Consider the following 26,215-nt stretch of genomic DNA (forward strand, 5'->3'; position numbering starts at 1 on the left):
TGTCAGCAGCACAGACTTCTGCTTTCACAACAGGATTTCTTCTTCCTGTCCTAGGCTCTGTAGACCCTGCGCACCTCCAAAATGTACTCCAGAGGATTTGGGGATCTTCCAGATTTGTGAGTGGAGAGGCTTCAGGCAGGAGGAACTGTTGTTCAAACATTTTGAAGTGTAGGCCTCTTCATCCCCCTGCCCCCACCAATAGCCTTGCCCTTTCTAAGACTATACAACAAAACAAAACTTTTGACCAATGCAGACATTATGGCTTCAAGACAGCTTTTTCTCTCTCCACCCCCTTTGCTTTGCTTAGCATTCAGCCTTATTAATAGCTCTGGTGGACTCAAGAGCTTGTTCATTATTTCATGACAGTTTGATCACAATAAAGGGATGTGAGAATTTTTCATAATAAAACTCTTCATTTAAGCCTTAGCCATACATGCATGCTGAGCTAAGCTACCTCTTCCTGTGCTTAGCTTACTTGGTGGATTTCTCTCTGAGAAAAGCTGTATTTATTTGGCTTGCAGAGGATTGGCAAATAATGCCCCCCCTGAGATGATGTCATCTTCTTGCTGTGAAATAACTGGTAGTGCCCATTCATGCTTCACTGCACCACTGGAGGGGGGGGAGGGAGGGGAGGGAGGGGGGGAGGGGAAGTCCCACTACACTTGCAGGAATCGCCTGGTGAATCGATTCATACTCATTCTGATCATTTGGTGGGTGTCTTGTCATTTAATACTTATGTGCTTATTCTTTTAGTGAGAATGCTTGGTGAATACTGTTACTTTTCATTGAGAGTGTTGTAGAAGCAGTTGTTGTTGTTGTTGTTATGTGCCTCCAAGTCGACTGTGACTTATGGCGACCCTATGAATCAGTGACCTCCAAGAGCATCTGTCATGAACCACCCTGTTCAGATCTTGTAAGTTCAGGTCTGTGGCTTCCTTTATGCAATCAATCAATCTCTTGTTTGGCCCTCCTCTTTTTCTACTTCCTTCTGTTTTTCCCAGCATTATTGTCTTTTCTAGTGAATCATGTCTTCTCATGATGTGTCCAAAGTATGATAACCTCAGTTTCATCATTTTAGCTTCTAGTGATAGTTCTGGTTTAATTTGTTCTAACATCCAATTATTTGTCTTTTTCATGGTCCACGGTATCTACAAAGCTCTCCTCCAACACCACATTTCAAATGAGTTCATTTTTCCCTTATCCGCTTTTTTCACTGTCCGACTTTCACATCCATACATACAGATCAGGAATACCATGGTCTGAATGATCCTGACTTTAGTGTTCAGTGATACATCTTTACATTTGAGGACCTTTTCTAGTTCTCTCACAGCTGCCCTCCCCAGTCCTAGCCTTCTTCTGATTTCTTGACTGTTGTCTCCATTTTGGTTAATGATTGTGCCAAGGTATTGATAATCCTTGACAAGTTCAGTGTCCTCATTGTCAACTGTAAAGTTGCATAAATCTTCTGTTCTCATTACTTTAGTCTTTTTGACGTTGAGCTGTAGTCCTGCTTTTGTGCTTTCTTCTTGAACTTTCACCAGCATTCATTTCAAATAATTACTGGTTTCGGCTAGTAGTATGGTATTGTCTGCATATCTTAAATTATTGATATTTCTGCCTCCAATTTTCACACCTTTCTCTTGGTCCAATCCCGCTTTCCGTATGATCTGCGTAGAGATTAAACAAATAGGGTGATAAAATATACCCCTGTCTCATACCCTTTCTGATGGGGAACCAATCGGTTTCTCCATATTCTTACAGTAGCCTCTTGTGCAGAGTATAGGTTGCACATCAGGACAATCAGATCCTGTGGCACCCCCATTTCTTTTAAAGCATTCCATAGTTTTTCATGATCTACACAGTCAAAGGCTTTGCTGTAATCTATAAAGCACAGGGTGATTTTCTTCTGAAATTCCTTGCTCTGTTCCATTATCCAACGTATGTTTGCGATATGATCTCTGGTACCTCTTCCCTTTCTAAATCCAGCTTGGACGTCTGGCATTTCTCGCTCCATATATGGTAACAGCCTTTGTTGTAGAATCTTGAGCATTACTTTACTTGCATGGGATATTAAGCCAATAGTTCGATAATTACTGCATTCCCTGGGATCCCCTTTCTTTGGAAATGGGATGTATATGGAACACTTTCAGTCTGTGGGCCATTGTTTAGTTTTCCATATTTCTTGACAGATTTTAGTCAAAATTTGGACCGATTCAGTCTCAGTAGCTTGTAGCAGCTCTGTTAGTATGCCATCTATTCCTGGTGATTTGTTTCTTCGAAGTATGTTAAGAGCAGCTTTCACCTCACATTCTAAAATTTCTGGTTCTTCATCATACGGTTCCTCCGTGAATGAATCTGTCATCCTTGCATCTCTTTTATAGAGTTCTTCAGTGTATTGCTTCCATCTTCCTTTTATTTCATCTCGGCCATTAAGTGTGTTCCCCTGTTGATTATTCAACATCCCTACTCTTGGTTTAAATTTCCCTTTCATTTCTCTAATCTTTTGGAACAGGGCTCTTGTTCTACCCTTTTTGTTGTCCTCTTCTATTTCTATACAGTAACTATTGTAATAGTTCTCTTTTTCCCTACATACTAGTCGTTGTATTGCTGAATTTAGGGTTCTGACTGTGTTTCTTTCTCCTTTTGCTTTCCTTCTCTCTTTAACCATTTTAAGAGTTTCTTCATTCATCCATTGAGGTCTTTCTCTCTTTTTAACTAGAGGTATTGTCTTTTTGCATTCTTCCCTGTTAACGTCTCTGACTTCATTCCATAGTTCTTTTGGTTCACTGTCAACTAAGTTTAAAGCCTCAAACCTGTTCCTTATTTGATCTTTATATGCTTCAGGGATGTTATTTAAATTGTATTTTGGCATTATGATTGCTTTGTTCTTCTTCTTTAGCTTTACTCTGATTTTCGATACGACCAGTTCATGATCTGTACTGCAGTCTGCTCCTGGTCTTGTTTTCGCAGAAAGTATGGAACTTCTCCATCTTCTGCTACCAGTTATATAATCAATTTGATTCCTATATTGACCGTTTGGTGATGTCCACGTGTACAGTCATCTTTTCGGTTGTTCAAACAATGTGTTCGCAAGAAACAAATTATTCGCTTCACAGGATTCAATAAGTCTTTCTCCTGCTTCATTTCTGTCTCCTAGGCCCCATTTCCCCACAATTCCTAATTCTTCTCTGTTCCCTACTTTTGCATCCCAATCCCCCATGATTATCAGCACATCTTGTTTTGGTGTGTAATCAATTTCTTCCTGTACTTCTGCGTAAAATCTCTCCAATTCCTCTTCTTCTGTGTTTGCTGTCGGAGCATAGACTTGGATGATGGTTATGTTGATAGGTTTCCCGTTTAATCTCATTGATATTCATTCAGACCTTGCGCTGTAGCTCTTAATTGCTCTTGCTGCATCACTTCTCACTATTAAAGCAACCCCATTTCTTCTTGATTTCTCATTTCCTGCATAAAATATTTTGTAGTTGCCTAATTGAAAATGTCCCATTCCTGTCCATTTTAATTCACTCACATCAAGTATTGTAATGTTGATATGTTCCATTTCTTGCTTGACAATTTCTAACTTTCCCTGGTTCATGCTTCTCACATTCCATGTTCCTTTTGTGTGCATCGTACAACTCCGGACTCTCCTTTCACATCTGTGCTCATCAGCCTCTGGGCTTCCTTTCAGCTTTGATTCAGCTGCATCATTAGTCACAGCGCTACTCGTACTTGTCCTTTGTTCTTCTCCAGTAGCTTGGTGAGTGCCTTCTGACTTGGGGGTCTCATCTTCCAGCACTATCTCGTGTTACATTTTGGATACTTTGTTCATAGGGTTTTCGTGGTAAGAGATATTCAGAGGTGGTTTACCATTGCCTTCCTCTGAGTTTGGATGAATCTTCGTCTGGTATTTCAGCTTTGACCATTCCGCCTTGGGTGCCCCTGCTAGGAGTCTCGCCTCTTGGTCTAGACTTCTGACGGCATTGCTCTTAAGCTTCTTCAACACTCTCAAACCCCCTTACCACGTTAAAGTGTGCATCCTAGGGGGGGTGTAGAAGCAGAAGGTGTCTAATTAAGGAAGTTTTTTTTAAAGTATCAATACTGCAGTTGTTTTGTGTTACACATCTTTTGCAAATTTGTCCGACTCCTGGGGTGGATATTACAATAATTCTTCCTTAATTAGCTACCTTGGTGGCTAATTAAGGAAGAATTATTGTAATATTCATCCCAGGAGTAGGACAAATTTGCGAAAGATGTGTAACACAAAACAACTGCAGTATTGATACTTTTTTAAAAAAAACAAACAAACAAATTTTGCTTCAAGTTTGCATTGAAGGGCATTGGTAGTATATGCAGCGAGTTCTGTGATGCAGTTGTTTCTGTAATTAGCTGTTGATATGCTGAATTTATGCCAAAGAAGAATAAGGGTAAAAGGACACAGAATGTCAGTGCCTCAGAATTGTTTCTCCTTTGACCGTGTGCATTTGGGCTATTGGTGATTATCATTACCTTCAAGGTGATGTCATCAACAGTAGAAAAGAGAAAAACTTTGCACTTTTCATGTATATTAAATGTGCCGCAGGGCTACATTTTCAAAAGAGCTTAGAATTCATAATTCAGGCTGCGTTAAGGGGGGAAAATACCCACTCAGCTTCTTCTTAACCAGGTGTGCTGAGCTGCATGGAAAATCTTAAAGAGTGTTACAGCTGGGTTTTCTGGCATACAAATAAGGCATTCCACTGTACTGAAATGGAACCTGAACCCTTAAAAAATTCCTTGTATCTTAAATTCTCATTCTTTAACTCTATGCTGTGTCAACATTACTTGCTTGTGGAACCCACACAAGGTAAACACATTTTATATTTGATGTTGTGTTCAGAATTATTCACCAGAATAACTTAGAAAGATGCACTGAAGTCTCCAGTATATGGGACGTAAGCACACAGTTAAGTTTTTAAAGTCTGTTGCTTTCAGTGGGCATTGGGTGTGTCTAAGCTTCCTCTGGATTATGCCTGAAGGCACTGGGAATGAATTTAGTGAGCTGTAACCAAATGGAAAGGCTGTGGGCAAATGAATGTGCTGGTATGTAAAGGCTGCATTAGTGAGCTGATGAAAATGTAACTTTCCCCAAGAAATAACTCACATATTTGCCACAGGTGGTATGCCTGCAACCTAGAGCAGCCATTGCCAACCTGGTATCCTCTAGATCAGCCTTTCACAACCAGTGTGCCTCCAGATGTTGTTGGACCACAGCTCCCATCAGCCTCAGCCAGCATTGCCAATGGCTGAGGCTGATGGGAGTTGTGGTCCAACAACATCTGGAGGCACACTGGTTGGGAAAGGCTGCTCTAGATGTTGCTGGACTCCCATCATGCCCAGCCAGTGTGTCAAAATGGTTAGGGATGATGGGAATTGTAGTCCAAAACATACAGAGGGCACCATGTTTGGGAAGGCTGACTTAGATTGTTCTGTATATTCGTCTGTCTAGGGACATGATCCAGTGAACTGCAGTTTATGTGAGTGGGGAAGGTGGGTGATCCATGGATCATTTCTTCTTCCTTTCAGGACTTACTTAAAAACTCAGCACATTTTCTCTCATCTTAGAGTTTAAATTCAAGGGCCTCTATGTACACATTCTTGAAAGTTGGTGTGGCTCTTTGCTTCCTCCTGCGTTTGTCACTTTGCACTGTCACTTCATTTGATTTTGTGTGTGTGTGATGCTGTGTAATTAGTAGAAGAAAACATTTATGTGAACTATCCTCGCACCCTCTCATTGCCAGTGGAGTCAGCCAGAGGGCTGGCATAAGATAGAATTAGAAACCATATTGCGTTCACTGCCCTGCACAACAATACCTGGCAATAGATTTCCCATTCATTTCTGTGGGAACAGGGCACGTATGAGTAATGTCCAATGAGGTTCTGAGTTTGGAATCTGATGTATTTCTGTTTTTATAGGGAACATGAAAGAGATGATATGCAATGATGCTTACCTGTTTTCCTTTTTTTTAAAAGAAAAAAAAACAAAGCATTTCCCACCATGAATATTCTGTTCACGTTCTGACACAGGAAGTGTTCCTGTTCCCATTTTGCAGATAAGGCCCAGGAAATCTGTGCCACAGTGATGGTTAAAACTCCAGACTTCTTTCCATGCAAAGCTACCAGACCATGTTGTGTCAAGGAAATTCCTTGAAGGTGGTCTGATAAAAGACAGCCTCTTATCTATTTTGCATTTAAGGGGAACTGCTTAACTTTTACGGCTAGACTCTGTTGAGTTACCCCGTTTCCTTAAAAGATATGTTATTGTAGGCTGCTATATGAGTAGTCAGATAGGAAATATTGTACCTATTGTAATGTGATGTTACGCAGTTTTGGATTTTCTGATTTATTTCTAAGACATCTAAAACCTATTAGGATGCTGTCAGACAAAACAGAATACAGCCCCTGCCACAGACATACAAATCTAAATTACAAGCACAGCAGGCACAGGGAGCAGGAAGGTATTTGAGGGTACTTGAGACTCAGATTTAATTGAAGGGTGAGACAAATATCTAGAATTTGAAAATTCCCTCTCATATTCCTATTAATTGTAGAGTCCCCTTCCAAATGTGTAAAATGCCTATTGTTGTCAAGAGATGGCTTTCTGGATGATACATGCAAATGTATGGATAGATGTTGAATCAGTTCAGTATTTTCATAGCCTGGTGTGTCTCGCAAAATGTATTGTGCCCTTTGGTCATGAGAATGTAAATGTCGGACAATGTTTGAGGCCAATTTGAGCAGCCTTTTCTCATCCTTGACTAAACGTGTTCCCTCACTCTTCAAAATATTGTATTCCTAATGGCAGAACAGTAGAATCCTCTTCCCAATTCATAAAGATTAGATTCACGAAGCTCTGATAGCCTGTCACCCAAATCTTTCTCTGCAATATACAAAAGTACTGCCATTCTATAGTAATTAAGCAACTTGCTTGAATGTGATTCACATGTACATTTCCATTCCCCACCCCTGCACAAAATTATAACTTGCAAACTTGTTATGAGCATGCTTGTTCCTCTGAAATCAGTGGGGTTTAGGCACATACAACTTCGTACTTGATTGCACCTATTGCTAGAGAATGATCATCATCTGCCAAATGACAGTTTTCCTCATTTATGCTTCTGATTATTGCTTGTTATTCTGCCTTTTAGCTGCTATGTCCTTTTCTTTCTTTCCCTGTTTGTAAATTTATCTGTGCGTTCAGATTTGTAAATTTATCTGTGATGCCTTGCTTTGCTTATGAGAGCCAGTGCGGTGTAATGGTTAAGGTGTTGGACTACGACCTGGGAGACCAGGGTTCGAATCCCCACACAGCCATGAAGCGCACTGGGTGATCTTGGGCCAGTCATTGCCTCTCAGCCTCATGAAAACCCTCTTCATAGGGTTGCCATAAGTCGGAATCGACTTGAAGGCAGTACATTTACATACTTGCTTTGCTTAGAATATCCTCTCTGTCAATTCAGCTTCCTCTCCTCTGTGTTAACTGCAGGTATTGTAATAAGGTAGCTTCCCTTGTGCTACAAAGGGATTTTTTTTACATTTTTTGCTATCCCATCTCCTTTGATTGTTTTAAATGGTCTCAAAACCCACTACTTTGGCACAGCTTTTCCAGGACCCCTAGTCTATCTCTCTTCTGTGATATCTCTTTACCAGTTAACCATTATTGATTTTTAGTGCTCCTTTGGTTGACAGTATGAGCTGGGTGTCCCAGGTTTGATTTCAGCTCACTGTTGGCTTTAGATAAGCCATAGGCTTCACCCTTAGACCCCTAAACCATCTTTTTAAAACGTGGATAAGAACAGTGGCTTTCCCTGTTACGACATTTATATTTTAATACATTTTGTAAACCATCTTGGCATTTGACAATGAAAGGTGATAGATCAATAACAAATAGATATGTTAACATGAAATGAGAAAAACCTGCTTAATTTTATGTCAGCTTGTACAAGGTGAGTAAGAGTTGCCTCCTTGTTGACTAGGTTGTGGTTTTTGTAAATTGGGTTATTTCCCCTCCACTTTTTGATTTATTTGATTATTATATATTATTATGATATGAGTATTCTGATGTTATGGGAATATTATGTAAACATTATGTGAGGGCGGATGGATCAGTAAAATATTTCATGAGCAAACGGCTCTGGACTTAATTTGGAAGATTGTGAACATTACTTTTCATGTGTACATGGGATTGTTAATTAAAATTAAAAATGAAAAAATCTTAAAAGACAGTTGACTACTTGTGCTGGAGGGGTGAGTTTTCCATGTGACACTTTTTGGGGGGGTTGTTACGTATGTGGAGCTCAAGGATGTGCTCCTTTCTATGTGTCATTCACGCAAGAGGGATTTATTGCTAGCAGATCCTCTTACTCATATTTATGGATTATATTGCTTTTGTATTTCTACATTTAGTTTTCAGCAGATTTAAAAAAATATTATATTTGATGTGTTGGTGTGAAAACACATCACTCTAAAATAGGAAAGGGAGTGTTAAAATGCAGACCTTTGTTGCAAGGAGGGAGGAAAGCACATGGTTCTGCAGACTTTGAGCAAACAAAACAAATGGGTATTCACAGCTGGTTTGATAAATGTTGGACTGTTGTGGACAAAGGATTAGCGTTGTCATTCTCCACAGGCTGCATAAAAAATAGTAATGTAACTCTCTGCACTAGTGCTGCTCTGGTTTTTTGTTTTAGTATGCCTGCAATCAAGCTAGCGAATATGTATACACCCTTTGAATTGTGAGATTCAAAGGACCCTGTGAGCCTTCACCTTTGGCTTCAATTCCTGTGCCTGTTAGATTAGCAAATCAGTGTTTCATTGACTTCACTGTAGCAAAGTGGCAGCTATGCTGAGGGTAGATGGGAGGTCCAGCAGGACTCTAGAACACTTCCCAAGTACATGGTTTCTCTTATTCATAAGATTGTGGGGCAACACTTATTGCCACTTCTGGTTCTCAGACTTAGTCACCTATGTTCCTTACATCCCTTCCCATTGCTGTGCTTGGTTCTTGCCTTTTCTTGTCCTAACAGGAAGCCGCTCCCAGATTGCAACATGGAAAGCATTGGTTCTCTTTTCAGAATCTCCTTAGTTTGGGTTTGCTGGTGCAGATTGTATCTTCGTTTACAACAGCACCCCTTAGTGGCTGAACTTGAAAATACCATTTTAGGCATGTAATATTACCATCCCCTTTCTTTTTTTTTTTCAATAATTTTTATTCAGATTTTCATAAAACATACAAGACAAAATCATAAAACATTCAAAGACAAAAAACAAAATCAAAAATAGTTAAACAAAAAGAAAAAAAGAAAAAAAAAAACAAAAATAAAAAATAAAGAGTAAAATATTGACTTCCCATTTGTCAAAGATCAAATCAGTTATAAGTCTATAATATATAACAATCCTGTCTCTTAAGTCATATTATAAAATCACTTTCCTCCAGTAGTTATCTTACTTAATCATCAAATCTCATAAACATTACTTTATTCTTTCCACAAAAAGTCAAAGAGAGGTTTCAATTCTTTAAGAAATATATCTATCAATTTTTTTTCCAGATAAGCATATCGATTAATCCATCTCATTACTAATTATGATAATCTTATTGTCATAACCATAGTCAAAATGAACATTTCAATTAATCCATCACATCAGAATCTGTTAGGTTCAATAATTTCAGTAGCCATTGTTCTATTATCTCTATTAGTTCCATTTTCCATCTTCCATCTTCAGTAGTCTTGTTAAGTCCAGTAATTTCAATATCCAATCTTCCATTATCAGTATTCCATAATAATCTTGCTGTCAAAGCCATAGTCATATAGTAAGAGTCTGATGGGAATTACCTCTATCCCAAATATTTTCTTGCCATCCATTCTGAATAAGTTGCTGAAATACTGCTGTAAAATCATATCTCTGTTCTTTTTTTCAAAATGCACTGGGTCATCTCTTAAAAGTTTTTCCATTGTCACATGGCTGGAGTTAATTCCATAGATTTTCTCTATATTGGGCTCCATCACATCATTCCAGTCCAGAAGATTATCCATGCCATTGATAACTTTATCTCTAGAATCTTCATTCATTTCTTCAGAGATAACATTGAGTTCCAAACAATAGATTTTATTTCTAAAGTCCATAGACTCCAAATCTTGTTCCTGTTCCACGTTGGTTCCAATCTCCGGGATCTCCTCTCTCACAGGGACCCCTATTCCAGTCTCCAGGGTCTCCTCTCTCACAGGGACCCCTGTTCCAATCTCCGGGGTCTCCTCTCTCACAGGGACCCCTTCCAGGGTCACCTCTCTCACAGGGACCCTTATATCTTTAATCTCCTGCTTCATTTTACTCAATTCAATTTTCATTATCTCAATCTCATCCATTATTTTCTGAAACATAGTTATTTCCAGATTTTCAGCCACTTTCTTAATTGCCATTTTAAAAGAAAAATATAGGAAAACCACTTCTTATTTCAGCAACAATTGGGTTAATTCTCCAAACTTGGTGACATCACAGTATAAACAGAGCAGACAGCCTTATCTCTCCAATAGTTAAGTAAACAAAATGCAGTTCCCAGGATCGAAACAATTAATGGCAATCGTCAAGAAACAGATTCGTCAAAATAAAATAGACCAAAAAGAGAGTAGTCTCAAAACAGTATAATATTTTTCAAAATAAAAATCTGGAATAGAAATCCCTCTTCTGTGTATATCTTTAGAATGCAAATCCAGGACAGCTTTTTGCAACAAAAACAGAGATAAGCTATTAATTAGTGCGTAGCAGAGAGAAGTTATGGCTCCCCAGTGAGATGTCAAAAACTGATCAATCTGGCAAATCTCTTTTAAACAGCAACAATTTAAGTCAAGTAAAAGAAAAATATAGAAAGAAGGGTGCTTGCCTGTTAGTGCGTTCTCTCTTAGAAGATAAGATGAACGTTCGCTTTAACAGATAGAGCTTGCTGTTGAAAATCCGTCCCACCTTCGTCGGCTGGACCTCGTCCCATAAATTAATGAGATCTGGTCGTCCCAACAAAAATAGGCTTTGAGGTTAATCTCTTCGTTTCTCCCTACCCGGGAGAAGTTTAATCAGTCAAAAAAAAAAGAAAAAACTGACTGATATATCTGAATAAGCTTCTTTTGAGGCAGGAGCCCGTCTCAAAAGCAGGCACAGGCTAAGTCACCCTTCCCGGAAGTCCATTACCATCCCCTTTCTGATGTACCATAGAAGAATAGCATGTTGTCAAAAGCTAGCCCACCACTTTAGACTATAAATATCAGGATTTAATCGAGGTTGATCAATAAGAAAAGTATTATAATTACATAGCAGGATATTTAAAATAGAAATTGACGTTTCAAACGGGGTGCCAGGAAAGTGACATTTGTGAGTGACTATGGATCTTTATATTATTTTCAGTTTATTTATTTATTCTAGTGGGGTTTTTTTAGTTTTCAGGACCAAGCCTTCAAAAGTGACATACAGAGAGAAATAAAAACAACAGAACATCAGGTTGAATGTGAAACATTGGATAAAATTAGACACATAAATGAAACTGAATTAGGTCACATTAACTCCTTTAGGGAAAGGTAATAGTTAAAAACAAGCTTTTAAAGGTATCTTGAAAGCTAGAACTGAAGGGCTAAGCAACGATTAATTGGAAGAGGACTCTACAGCTGTTGAGCCACCACTAAGAAGGCCCTGTACTACCTTGTCTCATTCTGTGGTGATGAAAAATGAAGCTTCTTTAAAGGGCAATGTAAAACTACTAACTGGTTTATTGCTGCTGTTGATTCAGTTCCGGGCTAATCATCAACAGCATCACGTATTCCATGGGTTTGTCATTGTTATAATGTTAATTGCTCTCTCTTTTTATTTACAGAACTACTAAATAATGTGTGAAGTATTATTATGTTGCTGTTTAACAATCACAATCTAAATTTTAAAAAATCAGCCACATGGTATTGAAGAAAAGAGTGTAATAATGAATAAATTTGCCAGGTAAAAAGTCTCAAAAAATGGAAGGCTTTCAGCAGTCAGTCTGCAAGACTATTCTATGTGTATCCCTCCCTCTCTCATATGCCCCATGGGCCCTGCCTCCGGCCCTTCCTTCCTGCCTCTTTGTGGGGGTAGTTTATCAACACATATCTTATGTATATATATATATTCCCAGTCCTCAAAATGTTCCAAGTTCAATATGTGTACCAGGGTTAGGAGTGCAGGGTGTGAAAAATGGTGCACACATTTCATTTAAATGAAGACCGAAGACCTTCCTCTTTCAACAAGCCTTTGAAGTAAATTCCTTATCCCAGTCTGCATCTGTGTTGGAATTGCTTTTTAAGATGTTTTTAAAGCTTTTTTAAAAAGATGTTTTGTTTTAATATATTTTAAATAAATATATTAAATAAACCGCAGGTTTGTTGTTTGCCCTATCAGCCAGCTCTCAGGCCTCCGGATGCTGCTGCTAAATGCCAGATCGGTGCATAATAAGATCTCCCTCATTCACGATTTAATTGTGGATGAGGCAGACGATTTGGCATGTATAACCGAGACCTGGGTGGGTGAGCAGGGAGGAGTCAGTCTCTCCCAGCTATGTCCACCAGGGTACCTGGTCCAGCATCAGGGTAGACCTGAGGGTCGGGGAGGAGGGTTGCTGTGGTCTATAGGAACTCCATCTTCCTCTGCAAGCACCCTGTCCATGTGACTACTGGTCTAGAGTGTTTGCACCTTATGTTGGGTCAATGGGACAGACTGGGGATTCTGTTGGTGTACCGCCCACCCCGCTGCCCAACAGACTCCCTAGCTGAGCTGATGGAGGTGGTCTCGGGTGTACTGTTGAGATCCCCCAGATTGTTGGTTCTGGGGGATGTCAACATGCATGCTGAGGCCACCTTAACTGGGGCATCTCAGTATTTCATGGTTTCCATGACAACCATGGGACTGTCCCAATATGCCATTGGCCCAACTCATGTAGCAGGGCATACTCTAGATCTGGTTTTTGCAACTGGACATGGAGTTGGTGATCTGAATGTGGGGGGCCTTACATCAGTCCCTCTGTCATGGAGAGATCACTGCTTGCTGAAGTTTGGACTCACAGCAGCTTTTCCCCTCTGCAAGGGTGGGGGACCGATTAAGTTGGTCCGCCCTCACAGACTAATGGATCCGAATGGTTTCCAAAGGGCTCTGGGGAGTTTTCTGGCTGATAGGGCTGGCGCTCCTGTCGAAACCCTGGTTGAACTGTGGAATACAGAAATGACCCAGGCATTTGACATGATTGCTCCTGAGCACCCTCTCCTGTGTAGAGCTCGTATGGCTCTATGGTATACCCCAGAGCCGAGAGCGATGAAACAATGTCAGAGAAGGCTTGAGTGCAGATGGAGACGAACTCCTGGTGGATGCAGTTATACACTGGTAAGTGCCTATGGTAAGCTGTATTTAGGGGCAGTAAGGGCAGCAAAAAAACAATATTTTGCTGCCACTATCGAATCATCACTCTGCCGCCCAGTGGAACTCTTCAGAATTGTCCGGGGGCTATTACACGCTGTCCCCAAGGACATGGTAGAACCATCTGAGGCCTGCTGTAATGAATTTGCTAGGCACTTCCAGGATAAAATCTTTAGCATTCGCCAGGACTTAGACTCCAGTGTTATAGCAGATGAATCAAGCGAGGTATCCAGAGCACAGCCATGTCCCGATTTCTTGGATGAGTTTCAGTTGGTACAGCTTGAGGACGTTGACAAGATGCTTGGAGAGGTTCGTGCAACCACTTCTGTGCTGGATCCTTGCCCTTCTTGGCTAATAAAAGCTAGCAGGGATGGAACAGCCGGCTGGACCAGGGAGGTGATTAATTCCTCTCTGCGAGAGGGGGTGGTCCCTGGCTGCCTGAAAGAGGCAGTAGTGAGACCACTCCTGAAGAGACCCTCCCTGGACCCAGAAAATCTTAATAACTATAGGCTGGTAGCAAATGTTCCATTCCTAGGCAAGGTCCTTGAACGAGTGGTTGCGGACCAGCTCCAGATACTCTTGGATGAGACTGATTATCTGGATCCATTTCAGTTGGGTTTCAGGCCTGGTTTTGGGATGGAAATAGCCTTGGTCGCACTGTATGATGACCTTTGTCGGCAGAGAGACAGGGGGAGTGTGACTCTGTTGATTCTCCTTGATCTCTCAGCGGCTTTCGATACCATCAACCATGGTATCCTGGGGAGACTGGCTGAGTTGGGAGTGGGAGGTACTGCATTGCAGTGGTTCCGCTCTTACTTGGCAGGTCGCCTCCAGAAGGTCGTGCTTGGAGAACATTGCTTGGCACCCTGGACTCTCCAGTATGGGGTTCTGCAGGGGTCAGTTCTGTCTCCCATGCTGTTCAACATCTATATGAAACTGTTGGGTGCGGTCATCCGGAGCTTTGGAGTGCGTTGCCATCAGTATGCTGATGACACGCAGCTCTATTTCTCCTTTTCATCTTCTTCAGGTGAGGCTGTCAATGTGCTGAACCGGTGACTGGCTGCGACAATGGACTGGATGAGGGCTAATAAACTGAGGCTCAATCCAGACAAGACTGAGATGCTGCTAGTGGGTGGTTCTTCTGACCAGATGGTGGATGTCCAACCTGTCTTGGATGGGGTTGCACTCCCCCTGAAAGAGCAGGTTCATAGCTTGGGGGTTCTCCTAGAATCATCTCTGTCACTTGAGGCTCAGGTAGCCTCGGTGGCACGGAGTGCCTTCTACCAACTTCGGTTGGTGGCCCAACTACGTCCCTATCTGGACAGGGATAACCTGGCTTCAGTTGTCCATGCTCTGGTAACCTCCAAATTAGATTACTGCAATGCACTCTACGTGGGGCTGCCTTTGAAGACAGTTCGGAAACTGCAGCCTGTGCAAAATGCAGCGGCCAGATTAGTAACAGGGACCAGACGGTCCGAACATATAAAACCGATTCTGGCCCGCTTGCACTGGCTGCCTGTATGTTTCCGAGCTCGATTCAAGGTGCTGGTTTTGTCCTATAAAGCCTTACACGGCTTGGGACCACAATACCTGATGGAATGCCTCTCCTGATAAAAACCCACCTGTACACTATGTTCAAGATCAAAGGCCCTCCTCCTGGTGCCTACTCCAAGGGAAGCTCGGAGGATGGCAACAAGGGAGAGGGCCTTCTCAGTGGTAGCCCCCAAATTATGGAATGATGCTCTTGACGAGGTGCGCCTGGCGCCAACACTGTTATCTTTTCGGCACCAGGTCAAGACTTTCCTCTTTTCCCAGGCATTTCAGCATGTGTTTTATACTGTTTAAATTTTTAAATTGTGTTTTAAATTGTATTTGTTTTAATGTTTTTAGTTACTGTAAACCGCCTAGAGAGCTTCGGCTATGGGGCCGTATACAAGTATAATAAAATAAATAAATAAATAAAGTCTGTTTTTATGACATTTTAGAGTGTTTTTAGTGTCTTTGTTTGCTGTCCTGGGCTCCTACTGGGAGGAAGGGGGGATATACATTAAATAATAAATAAATAATAAAAGACTTTATTGTTGGAAGATATTAGAGTAATATATATAATTTTGCCTGGCATGTACACTCTGTAGTCACATAATTTGATTGTGTGTGTTGTCTTCAAATGCAACTCTCCTGGTTGCATATTATTATTCTGTTCTGTCTGCAGCATGGTTCCCTTTAGGGAATGGATTTAGCTTTTTACAACTGTGTCTCAGATAACTGGGCGTTTTTTTGGTAATAATTAAGAACAGCATTTATATGGTGTAAGCAGGCTCTTCTCAAGCATCTGTGTGGCTTGTATCAGGCAAGTTTTTTAAAAGTATTGTTCATTTACCTTTTCTTGTTGCTCTCCCCTCCTCCCCTTCACTCAAAAGAAGAGCCTATAATAAGCCCTGGCTTCCCATCTCCTTTCTCAAATGCAGGTGGATCAATAAGCAGGTCAATGCCATTGATTTTTTAAAAACATTCACCATAGTTTCAGCAGCCCCAAAAGAAGCTAGTCCATGTCACTAGGCAATTGCGGTTATCCTCTGCATGTATAATTCCCAAAATAAAAATTTCCAACACACCTTGGGCAACAGGGATTAGTTTATGGCAGCTGTTTGTACTAATACTTTTTGAATACTAGATTACTTTATTTAAGCATCCCTTAGTGGAATCAATTCCCTTCACCTATATTGTGCATCTTACAAAAAGCAACTGGTTTGTACTGAATAAAAACATCACTGTTTGTCATGAATGGCAAAGGCTGCTTCTTACACTGTCTGCCTTCTATACTGCATAAAATGCATTTCCAGCAGTGAACTTGGAATGAGAAATGTTGAGTGTACTCTGCCCTGGATTATAAGGAACTTCCCATATGTCTAACTCTGCACCTCCAGACCATAATGTTGTGATCACAGTGCAGCCCTGATGATGCCATATGCCTACTCCTGAGCTGCACTTCTCTACTTCCATAAGATAAAAGACTGGCATGCACAAGCTTAAGATCCTAACTGTGTGGTACTGCCTTCTAGAAATTTTAAATAAATGTTCATACATGGATCCTTTTCTACATGATTTTTTTAAAAAATTGCTACTGAACTAAAAGATACCAACAAGAATAGACACACCTATCACATTCGTAGATAGTTTCTTGGGGTATCATTTCTGACTTTCTGATTTTATTACTCAGGGATGATATGAGCACATAGCTGTTTGGTCACTGATACATACTATGGGATATTTCTGCCTTTTTTTGTTTTGTCCCTCCACCCCCTCTACCCCCAAATTACCAGCCATATGCCCTTGTGTCTACTAAGGGGACAGTGGGAAATGCAACTTAAAATCTGTCAGTTAAACCTTCCATAGCAGCTCATAAAAGCCCTTGGAAAAATGCTGTGACTGCCTTCTCTGTGCCTATCTGCAAGATCCTGCCAGCAGAAACTGCAGATCCAGCAGGATTATTGTAAAGGGAATTCTAAATACAGTCACCTAACATCTGCCAGGCTTAGCTGACTCCTGTTTGCTTTATCGGAGAGCAGCACAGCAGCTTGTGATTTACCATGCAGCCTCTCCCCCTCCCCCTTTTCTCTAGCTCTTGCTTGGCTGCTTTGTGTTGCAGAAGGTACAAAGAGCCAGCCAGGTGTGTGAGCTGCCAGTGGAAATGAATGGCCTTGCTTCCAGACTGTGGAACAGGAGAAAAAAAATTGCTTCTTGGATGGCAGACATTTAATTGCACTTAAAATAATATGTTGAGGAAGCATACAACTTTTGAATGTACTGTTTGCAACAGAGTAAGACCTACATGTGTATGGGATGAGACAAAATATCTTCCTTCCTCCATCCTAAAACTGAAATTGTAGTTTCCCCACACAGTTAAAACATGCTGAATAAAGAGAAGTTCTTGTTGAGGGGGGAGAGAAACCAGCTTCTTTCACAGGTCCATAATAGATGTTTCCGTCATTTTCACACTTAACTATGTACAAAGTTGTACTGATTCTTTCTCTTCCCCACCCCAGTGGAGATTATCCCTGCACTGGAAAAAAAAAACATGTGAGAAGCGGCCTCCAGAATCCTCTGGTTGAAAGGGATGAGAAGGACCAGGGCAACTTAATCTACTCTCACCAAGCAGAATCCTGCTTATGTCAGCTATTTGCTTGCTAAACCTGATTTAGTGACACTACCAATGTTAGTCGAAGACCCTCCGTGGCGCAGAGTGGTAAGTGGTGGTAACGCAGCCGAAAGCTCTGCTCACAGCCGGAGTTCGATTCCAACAGAAGGAGGAAGTCGAATCTCCGGTAAAGGGGGTTGAGGTCCACTCAGCCTTCCATCCATCCGTGGTCGGTAAAATGAGTACCCGGCATATGCTGGGGGGTAAAGAAAGGCCGGGGAAGGAACTGGCAATCCCACCCCATATATACGGTCTGCCTAGTAATCATCACAAGACGTCACCCTAAGAGTCAGAAACGACTCGCACTTTAAGTGCGGGGACACCTTTACCTTACCAATGTTAGTCACAACTGAGTGATGCACAAGAGATCAGCACCTCCTACTATCCTCAAGCAAATAATCCAAAATTGGAGCCAAAATTTAGATGCTTAGAGATAGCTAGACGTGCTGATAAATGCTAGTGACATGAATCTGGGAAATCTGCTGAGAAGCTAAAGATGTGGGCAAGTTACTTGGCACTCAAGGGGAAGATAGAAGTAGATCATGACTTGGAAAACTGCTTATTGAGTGGCATGTGGTTATCAAAATTTGCATAACATTTTCATGAGCTATTTAGGTACTCGGGTGCTGGTGGTGATCATGTTTCTTTCTTGCTACGTTATTTTAGGCACCTGCTGGTTTTTTTTTGTTTTGTTTTGGCAAGCCCATCCAGGGAAATAATTTAGTTACCTATGTTTCTTTTAAAAGTGCTATTGATTTTATCTTTGCTTTTAATAATGATGGTGATGATGGTTTTATGTATGTTTGTTTCTAATTAGTTTGTGTAGTTTAGCTTGTGTATTTTAGCTGCATTTTATTTACAATTTTATTTGTACATTGCTTGGAGAACATTTTCATCAAGCAGTATCTAAATCTTCTGAATAAATAAATTCTATGATAGTGAATTACTATGAAGCTTGGTGTATGTGTGTTAACCAAGTTTGTATATGTTGTTGTATGAGAAACAGGATGTTTTGAGATGGGACATTGAGTTGGATATGTGTATTAGATATCTACAAGAGCATTAGTTTATATGTTCACCCTTGGAGATTAACATTGCCATTTTGGAGAATGAGGAAAAATCCCTCCCAAATATATTAGCCTCCTCCTTTCCTTCTCATAGATGATATGTACCTTTGCTTTTGAGCCATCTGTATTAGTTCTAGCTTTGGCGTGGTGCTGTTTTAATGGTATCAGTGTTCCATCATCTGGGTGATAGGAAGAAAATGTTAGATAGTTTTTTTAGTGGGTGATGATCCTTAACTGAATTCTGGGATAGAAAGACTGTAACAAGAGACAGGGCCCAGGATTCAGAGCCCATTGGTCTAGAAGGGAGCAATCACAGTGAAGTCAGGAGGATTTGAACAGTAGGGTGCTACTCTATTGACTCCTAATATCATCAGTTGCATTAAACTATGGGCACTGACGGGGGACAGGCAGGAACTCCGGCTACGTCTGGTGACAAGTAGCAGTCTCAAGGAGAAATACCTTATGCTTTGACAACCAAAAATATTTGAGTTCAGGATATTGTGACATCTTCTTCAATCAGGTAGAACATTAGGCAGCAAGAACTATAGGCAGGTGGGGAGTGGCCTCTTCCTGAGCAAAGTGCTTCACAGTATAGTTCCCAATCAAGTCCAGGCATTCTTGGATGAATTGGAATGTGAAGATGGTCCAGAACCTGCCAGTGGTACAGAATATGGCTGCAAAACTACTAACGGACTAGTCTCTATGAGCACATCATTCCTTTATTATCTCTTTAATGTTTTGGTGCTAAGCAAAACCCTTTTTATTCTCTCATGCTTTTTAATTCCTGTCTCTGCTGTGTTTTAATGTGGTGTCTTACTTCCTGGGATTTTTAAAGTTATAGTTTTTGCTGCTTGGTCTGGTGTTTTAGCTCTCTCTTTATAATTGTTTTAGTGTTGCTGTTTTCATACTGTATTTTATCTCGTTTTAACATTTCTTTGTACATGTCTCAGAGAACCACAGTTATGGGCCATCTAATAAATTAGTAAAATAAACTATTTCCTTGTTCTGGAAAAGTAGAAGAAATTAGGGCTGGGGTGGGTTGTATATCATAATACTTTGCTTTGTTAATTAAGCTAGGCAACCAAATGCTTGTAGCAATACATGCCAATTTCCTGCCATTGATCTTTTTGGCATTCAGTACACACTGGCATCAGTTTTAGAAAAGAAGTAAAACCACCCAGCTTCAGGAGAAGGCCAAGAATGGGGCAGCTTCTTAAAATAGTGCAGGCAGCAACTTCTCCATTTAACTTAATACGTAAACAGGAAATTTTAATTCTGTACTTTTGGTGAGTACTCTGCCAGTGTTTGGGTGTTTACTACTTTGCTTCCTATATGGGCAAATCCACATGGTTGAACTGAACGTTTTTTCCTTATCTTTTGCATAAATATGGACACAGGAGTACAGTTTTGCATGTCACCTTGGTCTGTCACACAAATAGCTCTCTGTTACTGTGGCTTGTGCATAAGATTGTATCCCTAGGTTTGTGAGCCATTACAATAGAGCTGGGAAGGGCGGGCTTCAGGCTTGTTGGATCTACTTTTGTTTTTTTACTAGAACTGCAAGATTACGAACTGGAGCTAGGTGCAAAAGACATACATGTAGACTAAACCAACAGGATGCCTCAGAGGACATTCTGAGTCTAGGGATGTGTTTTCAGCACCAGAACTCATCTGAACTAGCAGTCCTTTCACACACAAAACCCCCATTCCTGGTTAAGTTTCTTCAGTTCATCTGTGTAATTTAGGTGGGGGAAATTGTTCTGTTGTTCCTATTGTTAAATAGGTGCTGATTAGATACCCTTTCTGATCTACTTCAGGTCCCTCAAAGAGTAGATCCTGATTTACCCACCCATGTTACCCAGAGGTAACTGCAGCATTATTCCTTTAGCATAGCTGCACAGTGACAGTTGGTAACTACCCTGGGTACAGCTAGTTCATCCTTTGTGTGAATACTGCTAAAACAGGACACATGCCAACCCTCAGTCTTAAATTCTGCTTCACTTTATGAATTTTACTAAATTTAGTGTGCTATCTAAAATAAATCAGTATTAAATCTCAAATCAGATTTTCTCTCTTCATAATTCTTGGTAATTATGTGACGTTTGCCACAGGGTGAATCAACCTTTACCATAGGGTACTTGCCACCCATGCTAGAAGTACTTAGACTAGAAGTGGGCAGAGTATGTCTGTCTGCATCTCTTGTTTTCTCCTTACTATTAGTTTTCTCCTTACTTCTTAGATGCTGCTTTTGAAATAGTATGTTGCTATTTAGAGATAAGTCCAGTAGTTGACGTTAGCAACCAAAGGAGCAGGTGATATTAGTACTCATTGTTGTCATTTGTCAAACAGCTAAAGCAAACTAAGCACTTTTCTATAAGAGAGTCACTGCACTGTGTTAGTGGCAAGGTTGCCCACACACCTTGCTTGACATGTTTGGCACACAGTTATGGTGCTCAGATTGGGTATGACAAATGGCATATCAAATTCCTTTTGAAAAAGTGTTGTGACTCATTTATAGCAAGCCCAGATATAGTTGTGATCCTGTAGTTCAGGGTGGAGTGGAGACAGCAGACAAGTTAATAGCTAACCTGGTAACCCTGCCAAAACACAGACAAGGTGTTCGCTGCTTTTATTTTACTCAGCATAAATGCCATATCATAGATTTCCTACAGGAAGTTCAACTCCCCTCCTCCTCACTTTATTGCTTGCTGTCCTGCAGTATGTTTAATGTGATGTTTCTTTGGCTGTTCTCATCAGCTGTAAAAGCACATTTATGCCCAGTTCCCAGCAATATAGGTGTGCCATTTATTGTTGCAACTCTATTTCTGGTTTTACCCCAACACTTTTGGTAGTTTAGGACTGTGTTTTCTCTAAGAGGCATATATGTTGGACAACTTCTTTGTAGTTGCTCTTTTACTTTAAGTGTTTGATTCTATGGAAAATGCCAGTTAGAAAAGCTGTCATCTCCAGGTCTTGCTAGGTTGTTGTTTTATTGCTCCATAAGTGTGCAGCTCTTGGTCATTTGTTATGAGGGCTTAAATGGCTTTCCCCCAAGATAAAATATTGCATTTTCCCAATACTCAAGCTGCAGTATTTAGCCATGACAGGTGACAGTCTTCCAATCTCCAACAACCACATTATCTTAATTTTTGTAGTATTTTTTTTTCTTCATTATTTAGAGGTTGAGCTCTCTCTGCTCCCCCCACAAGCATATTCCTTTTGGAATAAGGAAACATCTAGTGATCTCTCGCTCTACCTGTGCAGTCCACTTGGTAAACACTTTTATTTTGACCTTCTGCTTTGACTCTCTCTGAAGGTAGATCTTCCCTATTGACATTTTTTTTAGTCGGTGGGAAATCTGTGGTCCTTGCTTCTCGGCCTTTTGGCTAAGATCAAGTGTAGTATCAATAGCTTGTTAGCTTATGCATCAAATTCCCTTCCAGTCTGCTGATGCCAGTCTTGGTAAGCATTGGATCTAGAGAGCAGTACGCAAGTACCTGGATTTTGGTTGGTTGCCAGTTTTGAAAACCAAATGATTCCGTTTCTTTTGTTACTCTTAAATAACAGCTTGGTTCACAATTAAACCACAGTTGATAACAAACTATGGTTTAATGTCAATGCGGAGTATGCTGGTACATGCTGCTGAAAAGTTCTTGTCTGTCCCTCTCTCCACTGCTGCTGCATTGGCAGGAAAAGCCAGTCTGCCTTGTTGGGATGCCTAAACCTGGGCTCGTGATTTGTTATAGTTTGTTTTAAACTATAGTTTAATGTGATGCAAGAACCAATGATTGTGAAAGCATTTAGCTATTCAAACACTCGCAAGCACTGCTGAATGTATGGATAATATTGCTTATTTTTTAAAGGGGAGCTCTGTACTGAAAGCTAATTTGGGTATGTTGGCATGTGATCAGAATGGGGTGTGGAGAATATCAGTGGCTGACCACTGTACATTGTAGTTGATCCTAAATGTGCTTGGAAACTAATATGGCATTTTGGAGAAGACTTGCTCCAGTGGTATCCTCCTATGTTGCCTCTAATAAAGTGCTTGCTTGTGCTGTTTTGGGTACAAAAATAAAGAAATCTGGTTGCCCAGTAGCTGGCTTGTATTCATGTGCACTTTGCTTGCGGCTTGTGGACTAGACAAAGATGTTTGAGAACAGAAATTTTGTTTGTTTTGTAGACCTGCTTTCACAAATTTTGTTTACATTTAGGGCACAGCCTGGTGTGATCTGTATGTTGCCTGATATGCTTTAGTTTAGTTAGGCCCTCCATAAGACAGGGTGAGGCAACTGTCTCTGGATACCTTTTTAAAAGGTGGCATTTGGAAGATTTTGCCCAATGGGAGTAGGGCTCATTTGAACTGTTCACCTTCAGTGCCAAAGTATTTTTACAGTGCAATCATATACGTGTCTACTCTGAAGCAAGTCTTTTTGAGTTCAGTGGGACTTACTCCCAGATATGTCTGTGTAGGATCAGAGCCTTAAGCAGGCTCTATGAGGCTCTCAATTTTCAGTTTAAAAAAGAGAGAGAGAGAAGTTGGCCTCTTACCTTTGCTCAGCATTAGCCCAAAGATCAGCAAAGCTTCCTTCTTATCATGGTCAGTACCTAAAACATACTTTTTAAAAAAGAAATTATATTTCTGCCATGACATTATTGACTCCACTGTGTTCTAGAAGTATAGTATGAAATACTTGCTGGCATGAGTTGGCTTATTAGTTCTGCCTAGCAAAATTTTGAAGCCAGTAGACTTGGAAGTCCCATGTAAGGAAAAAGTAGTCTAAAGATTCAAGAACATTTCAGCCAAGAAAAAGACAAACATGTTTTGAGCTGACTGATCAGTTTTCCTTAAATTTCAGGGGGCCAGTACAAAATCATTTATCAGTAGTATCCAGCTATGTTAAATAGGCTTTCAAAAGGACAACTAGATATAATCGTTAGGAATTGAAGGCAAGCAATACTGATTTTGTTCCCACATGCTGGGAGAAAGTGTGTGTGTGTGTGAAGGGGAGAGAGAGAGAGAAAGAGAGACAGAGACTCTGATTCTTTTGGACCTCTCATTGGCTTTTGAAACCATGGTAGCCTTCTGGATCGGCTGTTGAGGGTGGGAGATCCCGATATTCTTGGATGAGCACACCCATCACCCTTTGCCAGCACTGATAGTTGTCAGAGATTATGGTAGTTGTAGTCCTTCACCATTTAGGGGCCACAAGTTCCCTATCCCTGCTATTAAATATGGAAGCAGCATCAAAACTTGGTTTCAGATCTTGGTTAAGTGGCAACTGTAGTTAAGACTGACAGGAGAAGTTTGAGCCAGAGGAAGAAAGGAACATGAAACCCCATAGCCCTTAATCTTTTAACTGTGTGATCTGTTCGTTTGTCTGTTTTGTTGGTTTTGGTTTCAGGTAGTATTTTTAAATTACAAAAATACTTTCAGGGTTTTTTTTAAATTTTGGTATATGAAAGCAATACACAGAAACAGGAAATGGTTAAATAAGAACAGAAAGTTCTGAATATTCTGTATATACAGTAAAACACTTACATAACCTGATTATTTACCTATTCATTTATCAAATCTTTAAAGTCACACTATTTTCCCTATATTGAAATAGACATATATATTTGAGTGTGCAGACAGATCTACACATATATGAACATATTATCATATACGTACATGTATTACTATATAATATTTTTGCTGGTAATACACTAACAACCACTAACAATGCTTAACAACCACTTATGTAATGGAAATATCCAGGTGATAATCTTTGCTCAAAGGAGATTCAGAAAGGTTTTTATCAGTCAAACAAAAGCAAGTAGGTGATTAGTAATGGATAGAAAATTCAGTGATCTCTCTCTCTCTCTCTCTCTCTCTCTCTCTCTCTCTCTCTCTCTCTCTCTCTCTCTCTCTCACACACACACACACACACACACACACACACACACACACACACACACACACACACACACACACACACACACACACACACACACACACACACACACACACACACACACACACACACACACACACACACACACACACACACACACACACACACACACACACACACACACACACACACACACACAGGTTGCCAGGTCAGAAGCATCCTAAACCCTGAAATTTCAGGGGTGTGCCCTAGTGATGACATAGGGTGTGTGCCCTAGTGGTGTCATTAAGCATGATACATTAAGCATCAACCACAGTTGCTTGGAGCATACAGCTTAAACAAAAAAAATTATCTGATTGGAAATTAAGATAGAAATCTTCGACTCCAACTCCTCTATGTTTCTACTGTCCAACTCCAACTCGTTCAGAAATGGCAAATGTATATTAATTTATTAATATTAATAAAATATTAATATTACAATGGAGTCTGCAGGTTCTGTCTTCCATGCTTTTAAATATCTATTTGACACAATGGGGAGAGGCCATTTGGAGCCCTGGGTTGAGGGGTCATCGCTATAGTAGTGAAAGCCAGCTTTACTTCTTCATTTGAGTCAGATTTCTGAGCCCAGGACCGAGCCCTGCGGTACCCCACTCGTTACCTCCCCCCAGTTTGAGAAGGAACCATTGATAAGCACTCTTTGAGTACAATTCTGTAGCCAACTGTGGATCCATCTGATCCACAGGTTGAAGTTGTTCCATCCAGCCCACATTTAGCTAACTTGCTAATCAGATGGTTAGAAGTTTGTCAAAAGCTTTGCTGAAGTCAAGATAATATTATGTTCACAGCATTCCCACATTCTACGAGGTTACTCGTGAACTGAGTGCTTGAGAACTGCTTGCTTGCTGTGCTGGTTCCAGAGGGTGAGGCTAACAAAGAACTCCAACATACTGTTATACAAAAGGCCAGACATGGAATATTTCTTTACAAAAGAAAAGAGAACATCCTTACAGCATCATTCATGTTTGCCCAGGAATCCAAAATAGTGGAGAATAGTCAAAAACACACTTTACACCACTGTAAAGTTTCACCTGTACCCACAGCTTCACTTTCAATCATAGGCATTTTGCTTTAAGGATAGCTCCAACTAAACCAAATAAAGTATTGTGGTGCCTGGGAGAAAAAAAGACCACTTCCATTCTGCGATCCGTGGCAGAGTCGGCTCCCAACCCTGCCACAGATCACAGAGAGAGAGCTGCCCAGCACCTCCCCACAACCATGCAGGCCCTCAATGCCCACCTGCACACCCCACCTACCTCTCCCATTGCAGTGAATGCTGGCTGCTCTATGCGCGCAAGCCTGCCATCAAACGAGATGGCAGCTGAGGCTTCCTTAAGGGGCTGATGCCCCTGCCGCCATCTTGGTTGATGGCAGGCATGCTCACACAGTGTGGCCAGCATTTACTTCAGCAGGAGAGGTAGGTTACACATGCGGGCGGGCACAGTGGGCCCGGGGCAGGCTGGTGCCCAAGGGCCCAGTCATGCCTGGTGCTGGCCCTGTCTGTAAGTACCTGTGTGATTTCTCCCCCCCCCCAGTTAGTG

At 40.8% G+C, this 26,215-nt stretch overlaps 1 protein-coding gene across 5 annotated transcripts in view; it reads left to right on the top strand.

The window, feature by feature from the left end:
- Positions 1-26,215, top strand: part of DIP2B (disco interacting protein 2 homolog B) — a 217,435-nt gene that overhangs the window by 108,395 nt on the left and 82,825 nt on the right. The gene's annotated exons all lie outside the window — the stretch shown is intronic.

This window comes from Rhineura floridana, chromosome 3 (genome assembly GCF_030035675.1).
Source record: "Rhineura floridana isolate rRhiFlo1 chromosome 3, rRhiFlo1.hap2, whole genome shotgun sequence".
Taxonomy (NCBI): domain Eukaryota; kingdom Metazoa; phylum Chordata; class Lepidosauria; order Squamata; family Rhineuridae; genus Rhineura; species Rhineura floridana.